At 33.6% G+C, this 14,552-nt stretch overlaps 1 protein-coding gene across 6 annotated transcripts in view; it reads right to left on the reverse strand.

Moving 5' to 3' along the window:
• The window catches only part of LOC132701343 (CUGBP Elav-like family member 4), a 977,281-nt gene that overhangs the window by 243,151 nt on the left and 719,578 nt on the right, over positions 1–14,552 (reverse strand). The gene's annotated exons all lie outside the window — the stretch shown is intronic.

Here is a 14,552-nt window from a genome sequence, read left to right on the forward strand (position 1 = left end):
ATTAACTTTTCCTATTAAATAAATACCTATTCGAAATCGTATAGATACCCATCTATACATAAACAAGCTGGAGCATAAAATTATTAGGCCGAGCTGTTCACCTTGGAATTTTGCGACTTGGATAGTCCCGAAGAAAACGGACGCGTCGGGAGTAAAGAACTGCAGAGTAATAGTAGATTTTAGAGGAGTTAATGCCAAAACATTGGGCGACAAATATCCCCTAGCGAACATTAATGACCCCCTGAAGAAATTAGGAAAATGCCATTACTTTACAACATTAAATTTAGCTAGTGGATTTCATCAAATCTAAATGCACGAAGACGAAATAGAAAAGATCTTACCTCTCAATCTCAGGGTCGTGAAAAAGAAACGCATTAATTCATTAAATTCGTAATTTAATAGTGAGGTAAGACAATGCCTAGGCTAGCTCATTAACAATCAAGAAAAATTAATAAAGTAGGAAAAAAAACTAAATCAAAGCCAAGTTGGAAGGCGGTGAAAGGCACCTCGGTCATGTCCCGGGAAGTGGTAGGTAGGCGCCACGTGATTCGAAAAAGGTGAACTTATCAACCCGAGGTTCCAACCCGTAAAAGAGATAAACAAGTGAATCACGAACAATAATTTATTTCCTTCAACCGGGTGGTAGGTGTGAGTGTCAAATCTCACCTTCAAGTTTTGGCGGTGCAAAAGAATGTAAGACACTATAATTTAAGACTATAAGTTCCGCAAACCGTTCTTGAAGAGAACAGGCCGCTTAAGCTACCCAAACCTCAAGCTGTCCCGAACGTTACACAGCTGTCTGTCACTATCCCGGGAAGCAAGCCAAGATGGAATGGTGGCTCAATGGGACAGCCGCAGGTGGGCAGTCCCAGTTAACCCAGCAAAGTCCGTCTGGAAAGCCGGCTGCTCGATAGGGGAAACTCCACAACTAAACATGTACCCAAGAGACAGCATACACTGCAAGACACCAAGTCTGGTCTGGTATTCCGGTGAAAGAAGAAACCACGTGGAAGGTTTGCGGGAAACGGAGCAACAATACGTACTATACTAATTTAAAAAAAAAAACCTAAAATAAAATCGGCATAAATTGAGGAACACTGATTAGGTGGCGAAATGGTTCCAAAAGGTAACTTACCTCGATTCGAGGGTTTTCTGGAAATGTGGGGCAATGACAATTCTTTTCAAAATCCCTCGTTGAGGAAGATTCCCATTCCAAACTCCAAATAGATCCAAAAGTATGGGAAATCATAAATTAGTGACCAATTTACATATCCCCCTCTTATTGGGGTAGCACTACCGGCTCAAAAAGACATCGGTCACACAAAAGAAAACCTGCCACAACCCCAAGCTTCAAAAGCTAGCGTACAAAATGCCGGACGATTCAGACAACCAGTTTTATTAAAAGGCTAAACGGGCACAAAAAATTAGAGGGAAAACGCCACTCTTGCCAACCTAGTCGACGGTACGCCGCCAGTAGAATGAACAACCGAACTATATCTGTGGTGATGGCCATATGGCCCGTGCCAAAGAATCGAGATTGCGTCAACGAGATCGAACTAGCCGAACGCTATCTATGGTGGCGACCGGACGGCCAGTCACAGAAAATCGAGGAAGAATAGGTTAAGAAACAAAACAATGTTTACTAGGCTCGCCAAGGAATACCGAAGCAATGAAAAGCAAATGTGGTCCCTAGTCTCATAGGGTGACAGATGGTAATGGTTATGACTCCTTCTAATGCGCAACTAATACTCTGTTTTTTGCATTAGTATCTCTCAGTAAACCGGTGTCACTTAAGAGAAAACCAAGCGAAGAAGGGGCCACGCATACAACCGTTGCAGCATAAAATATTTATGGTTCGGCAACACAATCGGCCGGGGAGTACAATTCCGAAACTAAAGAAACCGAGTCTACAAAAGAACGTGTGTTCAAATCGCAAAATCTATATGAACCTAATAAACAAGAATTTTAATTGTTAAGAAGCACTCAACAAACAGCAAAAGGTGAAGGAAATGGACAGTACAATTAATTCTACATGGTACTAATAAAATAAACCCGTTACTTCGCAAATGTGCCAGCACTGGTACTTTAAAAATGCTAAATTTTACCATTGAAATATGAAACCGTCACAAAGACAGCTTTTAACACTGAACAAAGTCATTTCTAATATACTCGCCTATATACTACCTTTTGGTCTAAAGGAAGCGCCAGCCACCTTTCAATGGGTAATGAATAACATCCTGGAATACAAAACGAGAAATGTCTCATCTACCTAGACGATATTATAGTGTTCTCAACATCACTACAAAAACAACTAAATAGATTAAAAAGCGTCTTCCAACGATTACGAGATCCTCACTTCAAAGTACAGCTAGATAAATCGGAGTTCTTAGGGAAAGAATTGGCATATTTGGATCACGTGGTGACAGCAGAAGGTGTAAAGCCGAACCCGGAAAAAATAGACGCTTTAAAAAGATTTCTGATCCCGCAAACTACAAAACAAATTAAAGGATTTCTATCGCCGTTTTATTAAGGATTTTGCAAAATTAACCAAACCGCTAACGAAGTGTCTGAAGAAGGGTGCGAAAATAGATCATAATCAATAATTTGTAGAATGTTTCGAAACGTGCAAAAATTTATTAGTTAATGAACCGATTATCCAATCCCCGAATTTTGAAAAGCCGTTCAATTTATCCACGGATGCGAACAACGTTGCCCTTGAAACCGTTCTCTCACAGGGACCAATATTACAAGATATGCCAAACGCGTACGCATCCAGAACCCTCAACAATTCTGGGAGAAACTACTCGACGATAGAAAAAGAACTATTGGCAATTGTTCGGGTCATCAAGTATTGCCGTCCCTACATATATGGCAGAAAAATTAACCTAATCACAGACCACACACTTTGGCTGGCTGGCTTTTTTCTTTAAAGGAGCCCAATTCAAAATTACTAAGATGATAATGTAAGATAATATAATTTAAAAAAATGGAAAATCGAAAACTAATGCTGACGCCTTATCCCGAATTGAATTACACACCAAGGAGACAGGATCTGCGTTAAAGGAATATATATAGACCAGTTTAATCAAGAACTTTAACAGAAAATGAAAATGAAAATATCGATCAGTTATCTAACATTCCGCAAGTAGGTGATAGCGAACTCGAACCAGACTAATACTGGGAGAATCGGCTGATCCTCCTGATGATGTTGTGACAATTGATACCAACGAAAGCGCGGAATCCTGCTAAATGTGGCTCTAATCCACTAATTATATATTCAGTATTACATTCGCCTGTAGCTCCAGAAACAACGATTTTATTTGAAAAGAAATGCCGTATTAATGTTCAGTTATCTGAAAATGAATTTGACCAAAATATTTTAAAGTTTGCCAAAGAATTAATAATTCCCGATAAGCAGTATAGTGTGCATTTTGAAAAACCTGAATTATATGAACCTTTCTGCGAAGTAATCAGAAAACCATTTAAATGGCCGTAATTAAAATTTAAACGACGTCTTAAAAAATTAATTATGACTATGACCGAAAAAAGCAATATTAGAAAGATTATAAAAAATTACCACGAATCTAAAACTAATCATCGCGGTATTGACGAAAAATATTATTGGCCCAGCCAGAAAAATTCTATACAGACTTACATTAAAAATTGCGAAATCTGTCAGAAAAGCAAAAACGAACGTTATCCAGTAACAATTGAAATTAGTGTTGCCCCTACAACATCGTAACCCTCTGAGATCATTGATTTCGATACTTATACTCTTGAACAAACCAAATTTCTGACCATAGTAGAAATATGCACATGCATACGAACAAAATTCCATATCTGCGACCGAAATTGTTGATAAATAAAATAAATAAATAAAATAAATACTCTTGTAACAGAACTTTTAAATTTACACAAAATCAAAATTCATTTATTTCTGTTCTCCCAATCATCGGCAACGGAATGATTGAAAGACACCATAACACTTTAATGGCGCACATTCGATTATTAAACAATTAAATATTTTCGAAAAAACCTATTGCAAAAAAATGATTTACGATATATTGGCCTATAATAACTATATTCATTCGTCCACTAAATTGAAACCGATCCATATAATAAATGGTCACATTTCACCAAGTGATCATTTTGATATTAAATTAGATCAACGTCTCTTAAGTGACTAGATAAATACACATGAAGAGAAAACAAAACTATTATACTCGGATGTTAATAAAAGGTTACTAGGAAATAAACAAAAAAATACGTCTAAATTAAATGAACCCAGAGATGGATCTGCCTATTCCAACCTAACTTGAAAACATATGTTAAAAGAATGTTATTAAGTTAAACGACCTTCTTAGTGAACTTAAACGAATCGAAAAAATTGTTTTTTAAAATAGAATGCCCTTGCCTATTGGCATGGAAACTATAATACATTTTGGAAAATTGATTACTATCTATAGCTTTATTCTAAATAATAGAATAACTTATTTATTGCATATTCCAATAATAAATCCAAATGAATTTATTAAACACCAGGGTCTCTTTAAGGTTGTTATACCGCGTAATAAATATTTAATCAAAAATCAATTACACTACATATACCAAAGAAGTCACTGCAAAAAATGACGACGTCAATGTGTCCTTGCGAGATTCAGTTACTGTAATCATGAAAACCTACTTCCTGCGAATAGATCTACGTCACTGTTAGCAGACCAATAATAAACCGACTGAATAATTCGAACATATGCCTATTGATTTTGCCTAAAAAGAAGCCGGCATAATTAAACTGTGAAAGCTAAGAAGAGCATCAGGAGTTAGTTGCTAACCTTATCAACTGGATGTTAAATGAAAATCGACGAGACAACTATTGTGATCTACATGAAAGAAATTACCAAAACCCAACCTATTGTTTAAGAAATTAAGAATTAAGAAATTAAGTTAGACGAGTTGCATCAGATCGAGAATAAGATAATTGAAAATGATCCTGATCCATTTGCTAAATATTTGTCGAAAATATGGACTATTTTGGTATATGTTAATTTAGTTATAGCCTAGCTGTTTATGTAGCCTATAAGTATTTGGTCACCAGATAATATTTCCGAACCAGGTGCAGTTAACTCTAAGGGGGGAGGAGTTATGTTACCATTCAACCGGAGAATCTGCTGAGTGTGCAAGACCCGCAACATATAACGATGGGAAAAATGCGCAGCAGTGAAAATGTTTATGTTGTACTCTTGTAAACTCGTAATTCGAAAATAAAGTTATTTATTAAAAATCGGCAACCACGGTCTAGTTAATTCGTGCGATACCAAGCAAATTTAAAGATGACAACCAAACAAAATTTATATAGTGTGACGAATAAAACCGTTCGGAACAATCATTGTGTTAAAAATATTTCAATAGTAAAAAATTTAGATCATAAATCTTCTCCAGTTATCGCCATAAACGACGTTGAAAATGTGAGAGATAAATGGTATATTTTAAAGGTGCAATAAAGGCAATGGCAGGTTTTGTAATAGTTTTTTCTTGATATTTTGTAGATATTAATTTGAAATAATAATTTAAATGTTCGTTTCATCATTTGATAGCAATACTTTTATGATGCGATAATAATCAACATCACTTTCAATTAAAATAAAAATGAAGGAATTTGCAGAGTATCAGTGATCATCTCCATAGTGACTGTTTCTAAAGCTAGCCCTGTAAAATGGTTATGGAAGAAAATTCTATTTAGCTTCTTCTGGTAGAGAGCAATTCAATGTGGAAATGGATTGTTTCCTTATAAACGAGAATGAATTAGCTGGTTCTAGTAGACGACGTTAGAATCACTATCACAGGCCGGAAACGATTGAAACGAAACGAATGCATTTTTGAACATTTTAAGTTCATTATAGGCAATTATGTATGAATAACAGCAGTGGAGTAATATTTCCAAGTGTCAAAAATGCCAAAAAGGCTCATGAAATCTCATAAAGGGTATTCAGGTCTACATTATAATATGTTTAGATACTAGTTTTTATTGCATAGATCAGCGGCTATAATGTATATAAATATATACATTATAGCCGTGGTGATGCTTTCAAATGAAAGCATCGCCACAAAATCGGTAAAAAAATATTACAATGCCAAAATTGAAGTTCCCGATCAGAATTTTATTTATACTTTTATAGACAAATGGAGCTGGGCGCAATCTGCGAGGTGTGATTGCAGGTCAGAAAAGCGTTCAACATATGGTGATTCCGCATATGAGGGAAACTTTGATGGCTACCTAATGGCAACTGACACCTCCATTGACTATTTGTATTTCTGGTTTGCAACAATTTTTAATTTCATTTTATTAAATTAAATTAAATTGAAATGAGGTTTTTATTTATCTTCTTTATTAAGCAAGCCTTTCTTTGAATATAATAAATAAGATGCTTACTGAGTAGTGCTTGAGTATTAAAAATTAACCAAGAATAATATTTCTAGCACATTGAATGACCATAAACGAAAATTATTGGTGCCGAATTAGAATCAAACCATGGCAAATCCTCTTTCACACTTGAACCAAGAAAAGTAAAATATAAGCGACCGCCCGCAACGAAAAACGCAAAAGAAAAATCGTACTTTAAAAGTCTTTTATCGCACTCTCCCGCACTCACAAACCGAATTGTATTGTATTTCGTTCAGATGCTTCTTATTCTCTCTTCATTTATCTTTGAGTTTCCCGCGTTGTGACCTATTTTTTGTCCGAGAAGAATACGAATCGCCTGGTCTCTTTTCTCCATGTTCACTTCTTTTGTTATTCTTGGCTGCACCCAGCTGGCGTATGGGTTTGTCGATTCTCTAAATAGTTTTCGCGATCTTTGCGTGTTTCTTTTTTGCGCACGTTTACAATAGAAAGAATTTGTCAGTGGCGTCGAGAAAATTACGTGATGTAAAATCACATTCCATTCTGTTGTTTCTGGTTTTACGTTTGGTCTAATATCGCCAGTAAATAATGAAATTTAGACTCAACTATAGGAAAAAAAAAGGAAATAGTAACATCATTACTATAATTAAAGTGCTACTAGAATAACATTTGCTTATGTGCTTCGGTTAAGCAGGAAAATCTGGAACGTCCAAAACGAGGCAATCAATATATATAGTGGCAGTAAGTTGATTTACATTGCTAGCTTGACTTCTTCTAAATTTCATAATCAAGCATAATCAAAAGACCCTCCGACAAATCAATTCTTAACTTAAAGATACAACTCCATTTTAGAAACCTCACATATGCCTTAAAATGTGAATAGGCCAGGCCTTACATTGGTTAAACCTCACAAAAATTCCAAGTCTAGTTCCCATATTAATGATACTAGTCATAAAGCTTTCAAAATGAACTGTTTGCAGATGTGCTGCATTAATCAATGCCAGAATTGTATCAACAATAAGAAATATGTTGAGTGTTTGAGTGCCACGTGTGTACGAAATCAAAAACTAGCAAAAAAATATAATTACCCCAGAAATTATATTGTCCGACTTTTGTAGTGTCACTCTCCTCCGTATTTCGTTTTTTTCTCTTGCTGCCATTCTTGATTTTTCCAACGATATATGATCTTACTTACTTACTACTGTATGAGGCCACAATTAATGAATCGTCTATTTCGGCTGGGTGGTCATTTTCTGTTTTTCATGATATGTTTTTCATGATATAATGTGATATTTCCAAATTTTCGGTTCCTGTCTGCATTTCAACTATTAATACATTTAATGTTTACTATTTTGACCTAATTTTGCCTACTCCAAATAATTATTCTGACAAATGTTCTTCGCTAATAAAAACCTCTATCCCGGCGTCATTGTTTTTGACATGATATTATTTCTGGCACATTACTGGAAGTAAAGTTTAACCAAACTCTTTTAAGTTCTGTATGCTGATGGACAATCATCTAGAAGGTCAAGATACTGTTTAGGTCGTAATTTTCTAAATTTTATTCTGGTAGTATTTATGTATAAAACTAATTAAGGGGAGAAAGACGCGTTACGTTATTTCCATTGTGCCAAAATACAATATTTTATTCGAATTTGGTTTAGTAAAATCGTATTTCCAAAACGGTTCCGTTGCGAAGGAAAAATAAAGGTTATGGCAAACTCAAACACTCTTGCTACTTAACAAAGAGTTTATTTGATACGAGCGAAGCGCAGCAGAGCGAGTGTTTAATAAACGAGTGACTTAAAAATATTACCGAACGTGTTGCATACATCCGATTGCTCCCAAATCCGTGCGGTAAAATCTCCGAAGTGGCTCGGATCCGTGGGAAACGAAACTGACGTGGTAAAGTGACGCTGCCCGCACGCTAGATCGGTGTAATTAGGTATTTTACAGACGGTAGTAGAAACATATAATTTTAATCCTATTCAAATACCGAATAAACTGTTTTTATTGGCAATATAACGGAAACGGAATACGATTTTATGTATCCCTATATTAGTGGGATTTAAGGTATGAACAGTATTGTTATTAAAGCACGGTCGCAACAATGTAAAAACTTAATAGGTCTGATTTATTGAAAAAAAATTGTAAGCGATAGGAACACTATACTATAATAATATAATATCGCCGCTTTTTGATACTCTTATGGCTTGCAGACTCTTCCAGTCGACTTTTTTTTTGAAACACAGTTAAGCAATGGAGGATTGAGCCTTCAGTTAAGCTCTGAAAGAATCAACAGGATGATTGGCGAAACGTCAGCAAGTTCGATATTTACAGTCGACGACCAGCCTCACTCATTTTTCTAGCTTTTTATATTCACGACCAGCCCAATATCTCCGAAACAACAGTAAATTGATTTATGAACTCTGCACAAAATCATGAAAGGAAATATATAATATTTGTAATGTAAGACAACCTTAGATGAAATATTTTTAATTTTCGGGTTTTTATCAGCACTCAATTCTTAATTTGTCAAGTAAAATACATAATATTATATCACAACAAATACATTCATGTAATTAATAGCTCTGGGACCAGCATAATGAAAGTTCATCTGACTACAATCTACTACATATTCAGTGCTTTGATGCACTCAAAAAATTAAGTGAATTTAGACTAAAACGATGGACGTATTATAATCAAGAATCAGGCAGAATCTAAAACGAAGAGAGAAAATACGAAGGTAGCTGAAGAACTGCCACATTGAATAATACCAGAGTTCGACTATTTTATTTTAATACATTGGTTACACTTGTTGTTTTAACAGTTCATCATACTTTTTAGAGAATGCTGCTAATACTGTTTAAAGAATTAATACTTTTCACTATTCGATAAAAAAATTCAATGGTGATAATCGAATTCTGTGCGGCTGCTATACCTATAGACGTTTTTATACGCCCAACAGATTTAAGCGTTTCACGCTTGCCACATTAATTGCGGAATAACCTCGGTAAACGAGAAAGGGAACACAAGAGAGAGAACGAGAAGTAATCTAGAAAGAAAATTGCTCTTCTTAAAGTCGTATTATAAGTACTTCCAAAGTGAAATTTGGCCAAGATGAATATGCAGAGGTAAAATGAGAAAAACAATTGGAGCAATTAATTCGAGAAAAATTAATCAAGGGTGATAAATTGGTCTGGTCGAGGTCTTCGGGAAATTACTTTTGCGGAAGTGTGGAATCTAGTAGTCTATTTCGATTGTAAGTAAAGTTTATGAGTTTAAGGGCGAAGAGATATAGGCGAATCTTTGGAATTTGGCTTGGAATTAATTATGGGAGGATATATTATTTTCCACCTGATATTAGAAAAAATTAAACTGGTATGAGAAACTTTGAAACAAGAACAACATAATTAAGAAATTGTTATACCATCTTAACTTACCCTTATAGATAATACTTTATTATTATGTAAGAGTAAGTGTTGATAATAATCAAAAATAAAAAAATGCTGAAAATGCTGAAGGTGTAACATCAAAAATGGTACACAACTCATTTGTACAACATTTTAAAAAGTTGTAGATTTCGAAATAATAGCAATAAAAAGCAAAAATTGGAAAAATGCCGTACGATTCTAATTTTTGGCTATGATTATGAAGATAATTTTAAAATATAGAGAAACAAACTGCAGCACTACAAAAATCAGAGTTGACATTTGTATGCCACCCTACTGAGTTATTTTTTAATGTTATTGTTATTTTAAAAATGAGAGAAAATAGTAGCAGTAAATTAAACATATTAAAAATATAGCATATTATTATAAATATTCAGAAATGTATAAGCACATTTTATATATTGAAATATATAAAACAGATATTTTTCACAAAGTGTCAAAATATATTTGAAAGGATTGGTTCCATATTTAGAAATTAAATACATTTAAATTACTTGAGTTAATAGCCTACTTACTGGTAATGATTTATAAGATTTATAAAGAATTGTCAAAGGACAGTCATTGAAAACGTAGATTGTTTTTTTTCTGCAATGTTTCACCGTCATCTTTATGCCCAATAAATAGCGGAATATGCTTGATACCATAAAATTATTAAAAAATGTTAGTGTTTATATAAAATATCAGCACAGTAGACCCCCTTCTACAAGAAAATCAACCTCAAATAGCAGGAAGGCAAGGGAGGAAATTGGTAAATATATTTAGACTTGCAAATGTCACTTTTGATATAAAATTTTACGACGAATCCAAAAATGTAGTATTTAGTATTTTTTGTTGGTCTTGATATCCCATATTAAACGGGCCACCCAGATATGAAATATTTAGGCGTTCTTTTGACTGCTTAAATAGATCATCTTAAAGAATTCAATGCATGCTACCTACACAATAAGAAAATCGTATCTAATTCCCCTAGTCTAATTAAATTTTGTCAGCAAAGGCTGATCACATTTCGGTTACACAACCACCATTTGCAGTAAAATATATTGTTAATACTGCGAAACTTAAGAAGATTTCTTCGTGAAATTACACTCGAGAAGAATATCCACATTAAACAAATTATGAAGCATTAAATAAAATTCAGTCAAATAAAAAAGTTATTGAATAGCATGTTATAAAGTATATTATAAGGAGTCTGAATAAAACGTGTATACAGATGGATGCAAAATAAGCCAATATTTAATTTTTCTTAAAAATTTATTTAAAAACAAAATTGACTGCTCAGAACTATTGGAACAACTGGCGTTACTGGTACCGCCCAGTAAAATAGTGTGGTGTTGTACAACATTTCAGCAGATGAATTTTTTTAAAACCAAATTGTAATAAAATTTTTTTTTGTAAGTTAGTAAGTATACTCGTCTACATATTTATATTTGTTAATGAATGTTTTTGGTTTCATATATTTCATATTTATACGTACACTTTAGTTGAGTTGTTTAGTCTACTAATTAAACCAAGTTTTTAAAAATAAGTTACCATTATTAAGAGTGGGACGGATCCGCGACTAGAATGATAATTGCAGCACTGCCACTGCTGGATCTTCTGTTTCACTCATAATAATTGATACAATTGTTTAAACCTAGTCATTCGATATAATATGGACACAGTCTAAGTTTCTAACAATGTGCTCAAATTGCAATAACCTATAGGTTAGACCAGATATTTTCCATTGTAGTTTTAACAAAATCAAGAAATGAATCTGCAGTACTTTTGGTTATTAAATATTAATAGATTCGCTTCCTCAATAATGACGATGTTTGTGCATATATACGTTTTGATTCAAGGATGGAAAAATGTGATGACACTATATTCCGGGATATCATCCGTGTGTTCGAAGTGTTTTCGGAGCGCGAGCATTGAAGATGCCAAGTGAGATTTTGGCGAAACGTCTGCAGGATTCCAGCCGGAGTTCAACAAGCGAACGAATGATATCCCGGAATATAGTGTCATCATATATATATATATATATATATATATATATATATATATATATATATATATATATATATATATATATATATATATATATATATATATATATATATATATATATATATATATATATATATATATATATATATATATATATAATGTTCGACTATCGTCTTAATACCCTGCACAAAGTTCGTCATCCCTTTGTTGAAACTTTAACCTCATATCCCACCCTCCAAATTAATTGATGGGCATTAAAATTTCTTGAGAATGAGTTTCAATATTATCTGCTCCACTAACTTACAAGAGCAGTTCACGTAAAATTGATTTTGACTCTTTTGGAGCGACCTCATTTACAGCCGACCACGCCTTCACTCCTATAATTACAATATAGCAATTATATAGATCCGAAGTTTGGCTCGACCTTATCCCAGAAACCACTCATAAACAACATCTAATAAAGAAAGTTTTGAAACTAAATTAAACTAGACGCAACTTCAAAGAGTTATACAGCTAACCAATAAATCCGGGAAGCCGCAGAAGGGCTTCAGATGGAACTCATCAAACAGCGTGATGATGAATGTTTCCCGGTTCGATAATTATTTCTTTGTGTGATTTTGATTTGGACGTAATCGAAATCGCGATAATGCGTTGAGATTGCCGATGTTACTATCGGTTTGCTGAAAATCACAAAGTTCAATAATCTTCAATTACTCCTTATAAAATAAAGGGCTTGTTAATACGATAGCTTTATGTGAAATTGTTATTTGTTCTTCAAGAACAATGAAAACGTGAATTTTAATTCAGTATCAAAAAACGACAGATATTGTCGTATAGTAGGAATTAGGTTACGGTATGTCCTATCCAATATAACCTCTAAAGTAGACGCTCTGAAATCAATTATTCGAAAATTCCAAGTCATTTTTGTTTTCCTATTTTTGGAGTTAAGTTTGCATATTATGCAACAAATGTGGTAAACGGCATATGAGTGTCTACTTTATTTGGCATAAGCGAAGCGCAGCGGAAAGATTGTTTAATAAACGAGTGACTTAAAAAGTTTACCAAATGTGTTGCATACTATACTTTTTCTACGACCGTTGGTTTCTAAAAGTTTTTGCAAAACAACCCGACTACATTCACTGACATGACCGTCAGAATTGACAAACGTCAATAAATATTCAAGCCGTGATGTAATATCTCCCAAAACATCCGATCGCTCCATGAGAATCAAAATTACAGAAGGCAGTAGAAAAAATTGTTTTATTATTATGAGTTTATGTAAGTAATTAATATGAGCAGTTGAAACCAGCTGCAGTCTTCTGTAAAAGAAACGAACTTCCTTGCCGGACGTGCCTGTGAAATCTTTAAATTGGAGGTACTCCACAACAAAATATTATGATTGAGTTCAACATGCCTAACACAAATGTCGCTGGTTTCGCATTTTATTCTGAACGTTTTCATTAATTGAGAAAGCTTTTGTAGAATAATAAAAGTAAGCCATTTTAGATTTGTTACCATTACATTTACGAATTTGAAAGTTATTTTGACGTTGCATGCAGAGGATGCTTGTTTCGCCATATTATTTTATTTCATTTAGGACTATGGTTAGTTCAGATGGAAATCTGACAGAATATCTATCTCTGTCGGTTTAGAATGAAAAAATGCAACGTATTTTTTTATTTTTTTTATTAACACTTAAAAGTCGAAAAGCTACTGGGAGACCAAAGAAACCAATATTTAACAGTAACAATTTCGGTAATAGTTATAATTAAAAATTTAAATCAAATGCTGCAATTTTTCAATATTTACTTCAATGCCTTTTTCAATACATTAATGTTGATTGAATATTAATCAAATTTTCTCTAATTTCTAACAGTATTCGCAGCTTCTTGTGTCTGTATAATTCGGCTGCTGCAAAGAATTCAATCCAAAACCAGTGACCAAAAGTTTACCAAACTTGTTGCATACCATACTTTTTCTCCCACCATTACTTTTTGGGTACATTTTCGCAAAACAAGACAAATACATTGTGTAACATGACCGTCAGAATTGACAAATGCCAACTTTAAAGTAGTAGGAATATCTCCGGTCTATAATTGGGCATTTAACAGAAGGTAATAGAAAATGGTATATTATACAACAAGTGTGGTAAACGGCATTATCGAATGTCAACATTTATTGTGCTTAACCACTTTTTCCATTGCTCGGAAACATTTGTAACATTTCATCCAGTTCCAGATGGAAATTCAAATCTCACCCATCCTTGTTCACTTTCGAACCAGAATGCAACAAGAGGCATGTGGCATATTCTGCCAATTTTTATAATTATACTATAAAAGCTAAACATCTCAATTAATGAAAAAAGTAAATAATATTTATCTGAACAAGTATATTATATATATATATATATATATATATATATATATATATATATATATATATATATATATATATATATATATAATAAGCTCGAGTGTTCGAAGTGTTTTCGGAGCGCGAGCATTGAAGATGCCAAGTGGGATTTTGGCGAAACGTCTGCAGGATTCCAGTCGGATGCAGGATTTGCAGGATTCCAGTCGGAGTTCAACGATCGAACGGATGATATCCCGGAGTATAGTGTCATCACATTTTTCCATCCGTGAATCAATACGTGAGAATATATATATATATATATATATATATATATATATATATATATATATATATATATATAT

The sequence above is a fragment of the Cylas formicarius genome, unplaced genomic scaffold (assembly GCF_029955315.1).
Source record: "Cylas formicarius isolate icCylForm1 unplaced genomic scaffold, icCylForm1.1 PGA_scaffold_4__25_contigs__length_36172078, whole genome shotgun sequence".
NCBI lineage: Eukaryota > Metazoa > Arthropoda > Insecta > Coleoptera > Brentidae > Cylas > Cylas formicarius.